Genomic DNA, 13,551 nt, shown 5'->3' on the forward strand with positions numbered 1-13,551 from the left:
TTTTAGGGGGACCCCACACCATTTTTTTTTGGCGTGGGGTTCCCCTTAATATCCATACCAGACCTGAAGGGCTTGGTATTGAATTTCGGGGGAACCCCACGCATTTTTTTTTCTGAATTTTGTTTTTTTTCTTAATGCTGTTTTTATCAATGAACTTTTATGTGTTTTTATTATAGCCGCGAAGTGAACCAGCATAAAAAAAAAAAGTCTAGAGGTGCGCCCGTTCAACCTATGCAAATGCATTTACGTTGCTTGACATTTACTAAGATTTTTACGGCGCACTGAACCAAAGCATTTGAACAAGCATGCCGTTTGAGCATGCGCAGTGTATAAATTCACCTCCCACAGCTCTAAATGTATTTGCCAGCACTGCCACTTTGTCAGAAAAAGTTACTTTCTCATTCTATTTTGGTCATATTTGTTACATGGACAGTTAGTACTACACTTCCCCACATCACCCCCATAATATTGGCACTTCCAGCTTGTTTAAGTTAAAGATGTCGTGCGCCATGTCTATAGTGGCGTACCGATCACCTCTTCCCATGCGCTGGCAAGAGAATAGTAAATGGGGGATCGCGCTGTGTTACCGGCGCAAATGCTTTGTAAATACGAAAATGTCATTTGCGCATTGGCATGCACCGCAAGTCATGGCGCAAATGCTTTGTAAATCAGCCCCGTGGTGCGGTTGCCCTGACCTTGCAAGCCTCCCAATACCTCTGACACCCTGGGTTTGGACATATAGTATTTCAAAGTGTTGATGCAATTACACAGACACCAGACTGTAGCAAAGTAGACAAGTATTTTACTTAAGATTCTTGAAGCAAATAAGAAAAAGAATAACTTAGGCAGATATCTTTCAATGTTAAACTCTTACTCTTGGTAAATATGTAAAGGGTATGCAATGCAAATAAAATCACAATAAGTCAAACAGTATTAACCAGTAGGTCCTGAAAGAACATATGACCCCAGGTATAAAAGGGAAGAGAATGACTTTTCATGTCACGCTGCTCTCTTCAAATTCTGATGCCATGGGCCCAACAAACTTTGTGGCACAATTCTAAAGCAACAAGTTAGAAATGCAATACTTAAGCTCTGAGTAGAGTTCCCCTTAAAGTGTGCAGATATTGTGCACAGATTCCTTTAAGTGGGGGGAGAAGAGAAGAGTGGAGGAGTCCTTGTGATGTAGATGTTCAATGTCATCAGCTAGCTCAACAAATGGCCCAGAAGGATTGCTGTGCAATGGCGACCAGCAACAGAAAATAGCATGTGCAAAGTGTTTCATTTTTGAGGCTTTAATACAAGAAAATGGAATAAAGATGTCTCCAACCAGTGTCTCTGTAGGGTGTACACCGGCTCTGCATGCTCACCAATCCTGCTGATACCAAGGCTCAAGGGAATAGGATGTCCTGGAACAGGCTCTTAACGAATCTGCGACCAGTGAAGGGAGCCTGGATGTGTACCTAGCGATGCTGGGATTTTTCTGTAACTGTACCAGTGACGATGAGAGTGACCCCAGACAGTCAGTTGGCCGACAGGGAGCTGGCAATCGTGAGTCTCCTCGCTCACTTACTGGAGATTCTCCATGCTTTCTAGGCCGTGGAGCCTGCTCATATCCCCCAGAGCGGCAGGGTCCCTGTTCTCAGCTGAAGGCTGGAAAGACTTCTCCCCAGACCAGGCTATTTATGTCCTCACTTAGCATTCTTCTCTCTCTCCAAGCTGGCTGGAAATTTTAGTCTGCAGAAGTCTGGCTCCAATGCAAATCCTGGCTCCTCGGACCACTTATCCCTTGATCCCTCGCTCTCAGCTGTGGTCTCTGCTTGCGCTGCATTCAGGAGATAACAGTGTCCAGGCTGAGCATTAGAGGGAAACAGGCTCACTGCAGCTGGTGTTACAGAATATACCACAATGACACAGGCAAAGTTGGCTAGCACTTATAGGTTAAAAAAATCAGCTCACCAAGGATTTACATATTATCTACCTGAAGGCTACAGTGGCAATTGAGAAAACCCCACAATTCTAATGGGGAAACAACATATAAGTAAAAACAGCACTCACTAAAAATAGACAGAATGTACTCTTAAAGTCCCAGTCCAAAAAGTGTCTTTCCAAAGGTTTTATAACATTCCTAAGTCCAAAATGGGTCAAGCAACTCTAGTGATGTTCCCTCTGATGAAGCTTCTTTGGAATGTTTCCCTTCCGTCTGTGTCTCACTTTAAGAGTGTATTCTGTTTATTTTTAGTGAGCGCTGTTTTTACTTATAGTATTTAAAAGTTAGCCAGTACCTGGCTACATTATTGACTGTGTAGACTTAGAACAATTGCTCCAACAGGTTGAACAATCTGAACATGAGAGCTCAAGCTTATCTTCCATGTCTAAAAACAAAAAGAAATCTGACAAATTTCCTCCACTAAATCTTTATTTGAATGTCTCAGCATTTATCAGACTTACCTGTAAAGAAATCAACAACATTAGAATTAAACACAAAAAATAAGAAAACAATCTATCTAGAGAAGAAAATCAAGCCTTAATTTACCTGTCTCATAACTCCATGATAATGATAAAGCCTTCCGACAAGGGGGGCAACATCGTTGTCATGGACAACAACCAATATCTCAATACGTGTAACAAGATTCTAAGTAACAGAAAATGGTATAGTCGTATCTCTAGTACCAAGATCAACAAATTTCATGAAGATTTCTGCAAAATGGATGATTTGGCCTACTCGGATGGAACTATTTCCAAATCCGATTAGGAGTTTGTTTGTACAAACTTTCCAAGTACACGTACATTTTATTCGCTACCCAAATTACACAAAAATATTAATCATCCACCAAGTAGACCCAATATTTCTGGTAGAAGCTCCCTGACAGAGAATTTGAGCAAATCGGTGACCATCTAAGGCCACATGTTCTCAGTCTTCCAAGTTACATACGAGACATGATCCATCTATTACAAATCATTGATGGTCTCTGCATTCCAGCAACAGTTTTTACTAGTTGCAATAGATGTTGAGGCCTTATATAGTTCAATCCTGCAAGACAAGGGCCTGTCCTGTGTTAAACACATTCTCTCCCAGAGGAAATGCCAGGAATGACAATTTAATTCATTTGTAATTGCGTCACTTGACTTTATCTTACTTCACAACTATTTTGTATTTAATGGTTCCCATTTCGTCCAGGTAAAGGACCTAGTGATGGGGACAAGTTTTGCCCCATCATACGCCAACCTGTACCTTGGGGAGTTGGAACGTATGATCATGAATGTGGAGGAATTGCATTCCTATACAAGCCACATTGCCCTCTGGTATCGCCACATTAATAATCTTTTTGGCGTGGGATGGTCCAAGAGACTAATTATATGACTATATGAGACTCATTAACACCAATGAGTTTAATCTCTGCTTCACAGTGGTATGCGACATGGATTCTATCACCTTTCTTGATGTGGAGATCAAGAAGAGGGAAAATGGACAACTATTGAGTAAGCTGTTTAGAAAATCCACAGAAGGGAACTCAATTGTCAATGCTACCGGCTTTCATCCCAAATCACTAATTTCCTCAATACCATGCAGACAGTATTCAAAGATAAAGTCCAACATTATTTTTACAAGAAATAAATGCAATAATCAATTCCAGCATAGATCATACCTCTGTACCATGTTGCTCTGTTGTCTGCAGATTCTTGGATATTTTGGGTTTAGTCGTGGCTTTGTAACATGTGACACTTTGTATAGCCTGCTGATAGACTCTGTTCCTTCCACAGCCACTTCCTGCAGCAAGTCTATAACACTCCCCTGTAAATGATGCAACTTTCTTCACAGCTACGATGGTCCCGTCTCACAGATCACAGCATTATTTAAGAAGGAAACCCCTTTATATAAACACATACATGGCCTGTTCTGAATGATAGCTGTGCTGATTCTGGGAGGGAATGAAAAAATAGCTTTAGCTCACACTAGAGTGACATGAAAGTCATGTGATTTCCAGCGCAACTATCATTCCTATGCAACCTTGATGGATCAGAGTCTTTATTTTTTTAACCCTCCTCCCTGGTTATTCTTGCTGCTTAAAAACTTCCTCCCAAGCACATTCCACTCACACCTCAGCGTAGCGGAAATGCATGTTTCCTTTATGGTTTCTTGCATGTTCTTAAAGTGTAAATGTGCACTTAAATAGGCTGCCCTACATGCGAAAAATGCTTCGAATCAGCAGGTTGCTGCTTGTTCGAAAATGGGTATATGCTAATAAAGCCTAAATGGTAATGCAAGCATGACACGCATTGCCGCACGTTTTTGAAAAGCATGGAATAATGTGCATATTTTTGTGGGTTGCCACACGTTCGGATGCAAACGAATGGTAATGCAAGCATGCTGCATGTCGCTGTACTTTTTCTTGTGAGTTGCTGTGCGTTTGGAAACGTGCAGATGTGAACTAATGATGACACAAGTGCAATGCACATTGCAGCATGTTTTTTAAACACGCAATAAAAAGCGTGTTTGTACAGGTTGCTGTGCATTCAGAACCATGCAGATGCAAATGAATGGTAACACAAACAAGATGAGAGTTGCAGTTTGTTTTTGAAACACATGACAAAGCATGTTTTCTTTGCTGATTGCTGTGCTTTCGGAAACTTATAAATGATAACACAGCCTAAATAGTAACACTGACATGACACACTGCTGCATATTTTTCAAACATTTGGCAAAGTGTGTATTTTTATTGCAGGTTGCTGTGTGCTTAGAAACACGCAGATGCAAATGAATGGTAATGCAAGCGAACGGCACATTGCCACGTGTTTTGAATGGTAACGCAAGTGTGACACGTGTTGTTGTATGTTTTCAAAATGTGCGGCAAAATGTGGGTTTTTGTGCGGGTTGCTGCGCATGCTGCACCTTGCTATGTGTTTTTGAAAGGCATGACAAAGTGCATTGACAAATGCGTGTTTTCTGTGCTAGTTGCATTCGGAAATGTAGCCTAAATAGTAACACATGCATGACATACATTGCTGCACATTTTTAGAAACATATTGTAAAGCGTGCGTTTTCTTGCGGGTTGCCATGTTTTCGGAAACATGCAGATGACAATGCAGTCTAAATGGTAATAAAAGTGCGACATGCATTAATGTGCATTTTAGAAACGCGTGTTTTTTCTGTGTGGGTTGCCATGCCTTCAGAAACTTGCAGATGCGAATCTAGCCTAAATGGTACTGTGAGAGCAACTCGTGTTTGGTAGGCATTGCCATGCGTGTTCTGTGCGAGTTGCATGAGCAATCCCATCTCTCTCCACAGTTACTCAGCTATGGGTTCATATGCTGCTCGTCAGTCCTGCCTACTTAAGCCATCCAGTCCAGAGGGTCTCTGCCTTCGCCTTGGTCAGCATCACAAGAAACGTCTCCTGCGGTCCTGTTTAAAGACTGGCTTTGCTGACATCCCTTCTGGCTCCAGATCCTGCTTGCTGTTCCACTACTTTGATCCCTGACTTCTGGCTTGGCTGACTATCCGTTCTGGTTACTGAACCCTGACTATGTTTTGACTACGTTTGTTCTTTTTACTTTTATTATTAAACAAGTGTGATTTAACTGTACTTCTGTCTCGGTCTGACTTCATAGTTTCTGAAAGTATGCCAAGGCCATGAATTCAGAAGATGCCGTCAATCCACTTGTTGGTAATATTTTTTCCAGATTGAATGAACTGGATCACTGCATGGATCAGTTCACCATTGCGTTACAAACGCTCCTGAGTCGCACAGCTCACCTGCAAAGTCCCACTGTGGCCGCTCCGGTACAACCTATGTTGCAGGGTGACCCTGCTGCTGCACCAGTCTCTGTGCAGGCACCCGCCTCGAGTGTTACCTCTATAAGAGGTATGTCTGGTTACGCTCCACTTCCCCAGCGATTTGGGGGCAATCCAGTCCAATGCAGAGGGTTTCTCAACCAGGTTGAGATATACTTTGAGATGCTGCCCCAAGCGTTTCCCACGGACAGAAGCAAAGTAGGTTTTGTGATATCTTTGCTTTCTGAGAGAAACTTGACCTGGGCAAACCCTCTATGGGAGACACAAAAACATGTTGTCTTGAGCTACCCTGAGTTTGTGGTTCCATTTAAAAGGGTATTTGATGTTCCTGCATGCTGTGCTTCTGCTGCCAAGTGCCTCATGTCCATCCAACATAGTACAAGAACTGTTGCCGACTACGCCATGGAATTCCAGACCCTTGTGGCTGCTTTTTCTCATGGTCTCTCGGATACCATCAAGGATGAGATAGCAGCCCGAGATATATCTACTGAGCTGGAGAAGTTGATCACGTATGCCATCCTCATTGGCTCCAGACTCAGAGAAAGACTCTCTTTTAAGGAGCGCTTGCGGAAGCCTCCTGTACGTTTGTCTCCGAGCTTTGCAGTCCCACCCATGCCTCCCTCACTTCTCATGCCTCCTTGTACCGAGTCGGTCAGTGAAGGTGAACCCATGCACTTGGGTTTTACGCGTCTCTCTGCGGATGAGAGAACCTTTAGGAGGAGGGAGGGATTGTGCCTTTATTGTGGCCAGGCAGGTCACTTTTTGAAGTCTTGTCCTACCCATCCAGTGAACACCCGAACCTTGAGGTCCTGTCACAGATAGACCTTAGGTGGCGTTGTTTCATCCCCAGTTATCCAGAAGGTTAAGCCCCTGGTTTAGGTTACCCTTTCTTGGGCTGAGTCGTCCATCAAGATGCAGGCTCTAATTGACTCTGGGGCTGCAGGCCTGTTCATTGATGCTGCCTTTGTATTGAAGCACTCGATTCCACTGCAGCTGCATGACACTCCACTTGCCATTGAGGCTTCTGATGGGAGACCTCTACAGCCTGTCCATGTGACTCATGAGATGATTCTGTTGTCCATGGCCGTAGGGGCTCTTCACCATGGGATAATCCAATTCCAAGTTATTTCCTCACCCAAGGTTCCACTGGTTATTGGTTATCCTTGGTTACAGAGGAATAACCCCTCTTTTAATTGGCTCTGTGCTGAGGTTCTCTCCTGTTCACCACAATGCAGTGAAACATGCTTCCAGAAGGTAGCCAAGGTTCTGTGCACCTCTTCACTCTCCTCCCTGCCAGAGGAGTACCACGATTTTAGCGATGTCTTTGACAAAGGTCAAGCCAGTAGTTTGCCTCCACACCGGCCATATGATTGCGCAATTGACCTTCAACCTGGGGCCATGCCCCCTCATGGCCGGGTTTACCCTTTTTGGAAGATAAGGCCATGGAGGAGTATGTTGCAGACGCACTTTGAGGTTTCATCTGCAAATCCTTGTCTCCTGCTGGTGCTGGTTCTTCTTTGTGAAGAAGAGTGGTGAACTGAAACCTTGTATTGATTATAGGTATTCTGCAACCCCAGTGTCATATGCAAGGATATGAATAAGGCCAGATAGCTTAACTCGTCTTCCTATCAAAGCACAACAAAGTCCTTTAACTTTCTTAACTTTATTTGTGAAATAACAGCAGAGAGTTTGTAGATGAATTTGTAGATGTTGCAGGGTGTTAAGAGAGAGCTTCTCTATGTGGAGTACTTATGCAGTGAAGGAGATAAAAAACAGAATGCTTATTGCAAGGTTTGCCAGCTTGTACTTACAGAGCCTTCCATGAGTGAAAAAAAACAAGAGGGCAGGGCTAACCAGGAAAAGGGAGAAACTAACTAATGAATTTAGACAGGGAGAGTGAGCTAATCCATTCCCACTACCATAGAATTGAAAGATTACTATGGCAACTAGACTGTAGTAGATCAGAAAAGTAAACACTGCAAAAAGAGAGACGGGGCAAACAAACTAGGGACTCTTGTTCCATGATACTCCCCGTCTGGTATCTGGAGATACCACTTTTACTAACTATGTGGTACATATGTGAAAACAAAACAGTGCATAACATCATGTACACATAATAATGCAATATCAAGTCTCCAAAGTCCCTTCCAGCAACTGAGGCCAGAGGGGTGCACTGTTCAGGATGCTTGAGTGTGCCACAATGTCTTTGAAGATTCCCAGAATGGGTGTTCAGTCCTTTTCTTTGTTATAGTCTGCTTTGGCCTTTAAAAGGATGGTTTCTGTAATGGGCCTTGTAAAGATTTTCACAGTCCCTTGTCTGACAATTTTTACTTCGACCTTGCGGACCTTCCCATCTGCGCTAGGGATGGATTTAACAATAAGACCTATAGGCCACTTGTTTCACGGCACCTGCTTGTCTCTTAACAGAATGACATCTCCTTGAATGTTCTGTTTGACAACTTGCCATTTGTGATGTTCCTGAAGTGTCACAAGATATTTGCGCCTCCAACGGTCCCAAAAGGTGCTAGCGAGGCACTGCACCTGTCTCCATTGGCATTTATACAGGTTTTTTGAATTGAAGTCCCCGACTGGAGTGGGGATGTCTCCTATCTTCTGTGTGAGGAGCATTGCTGGGGTCAGAATGCTTGGTGATTCTGGATCTGTTGAAACTGTAATCAAAGGCCTTGCATTGATAATGGCTGACACTTCAGTCATAAATGTGGTTGGCACTTTATGGGTGAGTCGAGCTAAACTAGTAGTCATCATCATAGAGTCTAAAATGCGTTGAGTCACTCCGATCATGCGTTCCCATGCTCCACCCATGTGAGAGGAAGGAGGAGAGTTGAATATCCACATGCACCCTTGATCATGCAGATACTTTTGGATGCTGAAATCTTCAATGTCTTCAGTGTCTATTCATAATTCCTTACATGCTCCAATGAAATTGGTTCCACGGTCAGAATGTATTTGTTTGACTGGTCCCCTGATTGCAAAGAATCTTCTGATATGCCAACTGTGGCATTTGTTTGTTTTCTCACCAAGCGTTTGGCAAAAGGAGATGGCTATGTGTCTAAGGTACGCTATTGCTAGCAGGAGAGCCGTCCACCTTGAGAAGAGGTGAAAACTATGAAAACCAAATACATTTCCGGGCTGTACATTGGCAAGTAGGACAGACACTTGGGGCCTTACCTCAAGGTCTCTTTCGGGATATACAAGATCAAAGTCATTAATTAGGGTTGATGGTATACCATCTACCTGTGTTTGGAATGTTGGTCCTGTGAGCCACAACGTATCCTGTAGATGTGCTGATCTGGTTGCAATATCTACCGGGTTCTGGTCTGTGGACACATAGTGCCATTGTTTTGATTGGGTAGACTTCCTGATCCTTCCACCTGATTTGCCACATATACATAGAATCTTCTCTTCGTATTGCTTTTTTTTTTCTTCCATAAAAGTTTTTATTGTGAACAAATGTTGTTACACAGTTTTTACAAACAATAGGTGGATAGACAACATTGATCATATTAACATGACTTATTTCACTACAGTAAAGCAAATCAGATATATGTTCAACTGTAAATCAAACAGACGTATAAAAGGGTAAGAAAGCCTCGAATTTGAGGCTTACCTCATCATCTGAGATCAGGAACCATCTTGAGCAGGAGTATCACCTTGAATATGGTTTCAGAAATTAGGGGCTAATTGGAGAAATGGTCGAGTGTAGTTAGCTATGAGTCCGTATGTTTGTTTCTGATCATGTGTGGATGTGTCAGGCTTGTAAAGTGGGGTCTGTCTGTGTGGTGAGTTAGTCTCGTCGGTTTTTGAATGTGAGGATTAGATGGCGAATTATACACCAAAGTTAGGGTAGTCATGGGAGTAAGTAGATGGTTATCGTCGTCAGTTCAGTTGGGGTAGGGGTATAGAAAGGGGGATAGACATAGACGTGAATGGGATTGAGGGATAAAGTGAAAGATAGAAGTAAATGGGGGAGGGAGGGAACTGGGGTATCCCCTCCCTAGTCTCCACTGGGCTTCAAGAGCATGGATGTTTTCGTGGGCGGATCCCTGTCTGAAGGGGGATTCCCCCCGGGATCCGCATTAAGGCGGGAGTGAGCGAATCAGCGAGTTTAGATGAATAGGTGTGTGTCTCAAAGGTGTTATTTGGCTTATTTCAGTCAGTCGTTGTGGGAGGATTCGGGACGGATTGGCCTCATAATGGAGGTATATCTCTCTGTGGTGCAGAAGTGGGTCCAACATGCCCACGTTCGGGAGTATTTAGAAGGCGTATCTTTTGCAGTGTGGATTAATTCCTCCATTTCAGCCACTTTGCCCACACGGGAAAACCATTCAGACATAGTTGTGATACAGGGGGATCTCCAATGGGCTGAGATGCATAATTTGGCTGCGTTGATCATATGTATTCCCAGAGACTTTCTGTATGTGTGGGCTGAAGTGGAGGAATGGTGGAGAATGAGTCTGGCAGGAGTATAGTCCAGGGGGTATGTGGTTACCTGGGAAGTGATGTCATGAACCTGTTTCCAGAAAGTCTGGAGAAGAGGGCAGGACCACCAGATGTGTAAAAATGTGCCTATATCATTGAGGCATCTCCAACATTTGTTTGACATATCAGGAATAAATTTGTTTAGTAATTCAGGCGTACAGTACCATCGGGATAGGGTTTTGTAATTATTCTCTTGTATAGTGACATTGAGGGAACCCTTGTGTGCTATTGTGAAAATTCGTTCCCAGTTCTCTTCCGTTAGGTCTATTTGAAGTTCTCTTTCCCAAGCCTGGCAAGCTTTGGTATCTTTGGGGGAAGTCATGGCAAAGAGCATGGAGTGGGTATTTGCAATCAAGTGTTGTTGCGGTGTGGTTTGGGAGCATAAATTTTCAAATGGGGTTAAGTTTCTAGATACAGACGCGTTTCGGTGTGTTGTTGTAGGAAAATGGCGAATCTGGAAGTAAGTCCATAGCGGGAGGGGTTCGCCTCCTGTATTTGTGGGAAATGCATCACGGTTTATGAAATTACCATCTCTAAAGAAGTGTTGGGCTAGTATGTCTTTGTGTGGCCAAGTATCTTTAAGGAAGGTGTTGGACATCCCCGGGACAAAGGCTGGGTTAAGACGGATAGGCGTAAGGGGCCCAGGGTTAGAGGAGATTTTGAATTTTTTACATACATCCCTAAAGCTCCTGAGGGTAGCCTCTATTAGGGGGTGTTCTTTTAGGGTTTTGGGAATGTGGCATTGGAGAATCCAAGGGGTGCTTCTAATTGGCAAGTGTGAGAAAGAGCCTTCTAGTCTCACCCAGTCCTTAACCCCTCCGTGTACTGCCCAGTCTACAATTCTTCCCAGATGGCAAGCTCTGGAATAGTTCTGCAAATCTGGTAGCCCAATACCCCCTTTGTTTTTGGGTTTCGAGAGTTGGGTGTAGCTTATCCTAGGACGCTTGTGTTTCCAGAGAAACTTTAGAGATTGTTGTTTGATTGTGTGAAAGAAAGCTGCAGGGAGTTTGATGGGTATTGTTTGTAGCAGATATAGGACACGCGGGAGCACATTCATCTTTAGGATGGCCGCATGGCCGAACCAAGAAAAATGGGGTTTGTCCCATCTGCGTAGGTCCTCGGAGATTGTGCGAATCAGCGGGGTGAAATTTTTAGTGTACAAATCCGACAGATGTGTGGTCAATTGGATTCCCAGATAGGTGATGGCGTTTTGTTTCCAGACAAAGTGAAAATTATCTTGGCATTGGGAGACTAGGTCTTTCGGGAGGGATATGTTGAGGGCATGGGATTTTGAGAAGAATCTTTAGGTTGGATATTTGCCGAAATAGGTCAAAATCTCTGAGGAGGTTTGGGATCGAGGTAAGTGGGTCACTTAGAAATAGCAGAATGTCATCGGCAAACGCTGCTATTTTATACGTATGTCCTGCAATGGGGATACCCTTGATATTCTCGTTCGATCGCAGGCAGCGTAGTAGGGGTTCTAGAATTAAAATAAAAAGAATAGGGGACAATGGACATCCTTGTCTCGTTCCATTCCGGATGGAGAAGGCGTCTGACAGGTGGCCGTTGACTTTGACTTTTGCTGTTGGTGTGGTGTATAGGGACATAATTAAGTTGAACATTCGGTTCTGTAAACCTAGGTGGCGTAAAACCGCCCCCAGGTAGTCCCAGGCCAGCCTGTCAAACGCCTTCTCAGCATCCAGGGATAGAAAGAAGCCTCTTTGTTTTTGGGAAGTTAGCCAATGGTTTAAGTTAATTGCCTTGATGGTGTTGTCCCTGGTCTCTCTGCCAGGGACAAATCCAACCTGGTCTTTCCCTATTATTGTAGGAAGGAGGGGAAGGAGTCGGTTTGCTAAAATTTTAGCAAATAATTTAAGATCTACGTTGAGTAGGGAGATTGGTCTGTAACTAGTGACTGAAGTGGCATCCTTCCCCTCCTTCTGGGTGACCGTGATATGCGCTTCAAGTAGTCTGTGAAAAGGTAACTTTGATGAGGTTAAGGAGTTGAATGTCTTCAGAAACGGGGCTGAGAGTATGTCCATAAAGGTCTTATAATAAGGTGCTGAAAAGCCGTCTGGGCCTGGGCTTTTGCCCATTTTTAGTTTTTTAATAGCTCTCTTAAGTTCCTCTTCGGATATGGGGTTGTCTAAATCGCGAGCTTCTTCCCGGGGTATGGGTTTGGGGCTGAATTTTTTAAGGAAGTCTGTGATAATGGCTTTTCTCGAGCTTTGGCCTACAGTTGTTTCGGGTTGCTGAGGTATGTTGTAAAGTTCTGTGTAGTAGCGTTCAAATTGAGATGCTATGTCTGTGGAGTTTGAGCTTGGGTTACCTAAAGGGTCTTTTATGGTGTGGATGTTGGTGCTAGCTTTTTTAGATTGTATCGCTCTGGCTAGTAGCTTCCCGCACTTGTTCCCCTGTTCATAAAATAGCTTTTGATTTAACATAAATTTGCGTCGGGTTTTGCGGTTGAGGACTTCCAACAGAAGTTTCCTGGTTTGAGTAAGTTCTAGGTATGTGTCTTGTGATTGAGACTGCTTGTGAAGTATTTCTAGTCTCTTTATTTTGTTAGTTAGTTCCCGTAAAGTTATTTGTTATGTCTTTTTCCGGTTGGCCTGAAGTGTGAGGAATTCCCCTCGGATGACGCACTTATGTGCCTCCCAGAGGGACAGGGGTGCTGTTTCGGAATTATCATTTTCCCTGAAGTAGTTGCTTAGGCTGGTGCGGATGTGATTAGTGTCAATTTCTGAAGTAAGGAGAGATGTGTCAAGACGCCATATCTTTGTGACCAAGTTTCTTTCCGGGAAGGAAAGGGAGAGGGTGATCGGGTGGTGATCTGAGATGAGTAGGGGTTCAATGGTAGCAGATTTTAGAAAGGGGAGATCTTTTTGGGAGAGGAACAGGTAATCTAGCCTAGAGTACCGATTGTGAGGTGCGGAGAAAAAGGAGTAATCTTTCCCATTCGGGTGTAGGGTACGCCATGTGTCGTGTAAAAGGAGTTCCTGTATTTGTATCTTAATTTGTCTCAGTGCTCTGTAAGGTAGGGTGGAAGACCCCGATGAGGAATCTAGGATGGGCTGAAGTGTCACATTAAAATCGCCTCCAAGGATTGTAATCCCAGCTTGAAAGCCTGCAAGGGTGGTTGCGATAGAACGGAAGAAGCTGACCTGGGCAGTGTTGGGGCTGTATATGTTTGCTAAAGTGACCGTCCGATTATGGATGGTTCCCTTTAGGAATATATAGCGGCCCTCTGGGTCTACTAG

The sequence above is a fragment of the Aquarana catesbeiana genome, linkage group LG04 (assembly GCF_042186555.1).
Source record: "Aquarana catesbeiana isolate 2022-GZ linkage group LG04, ASM4218655v1, whole genome shotgun sequence".
NCBI classification, from domain to species: Eukaryota; Metazoa; Chordata; class Amphibia; order Anura; family Ranidae; genus Aquarana; species Aquarana catesbeiana.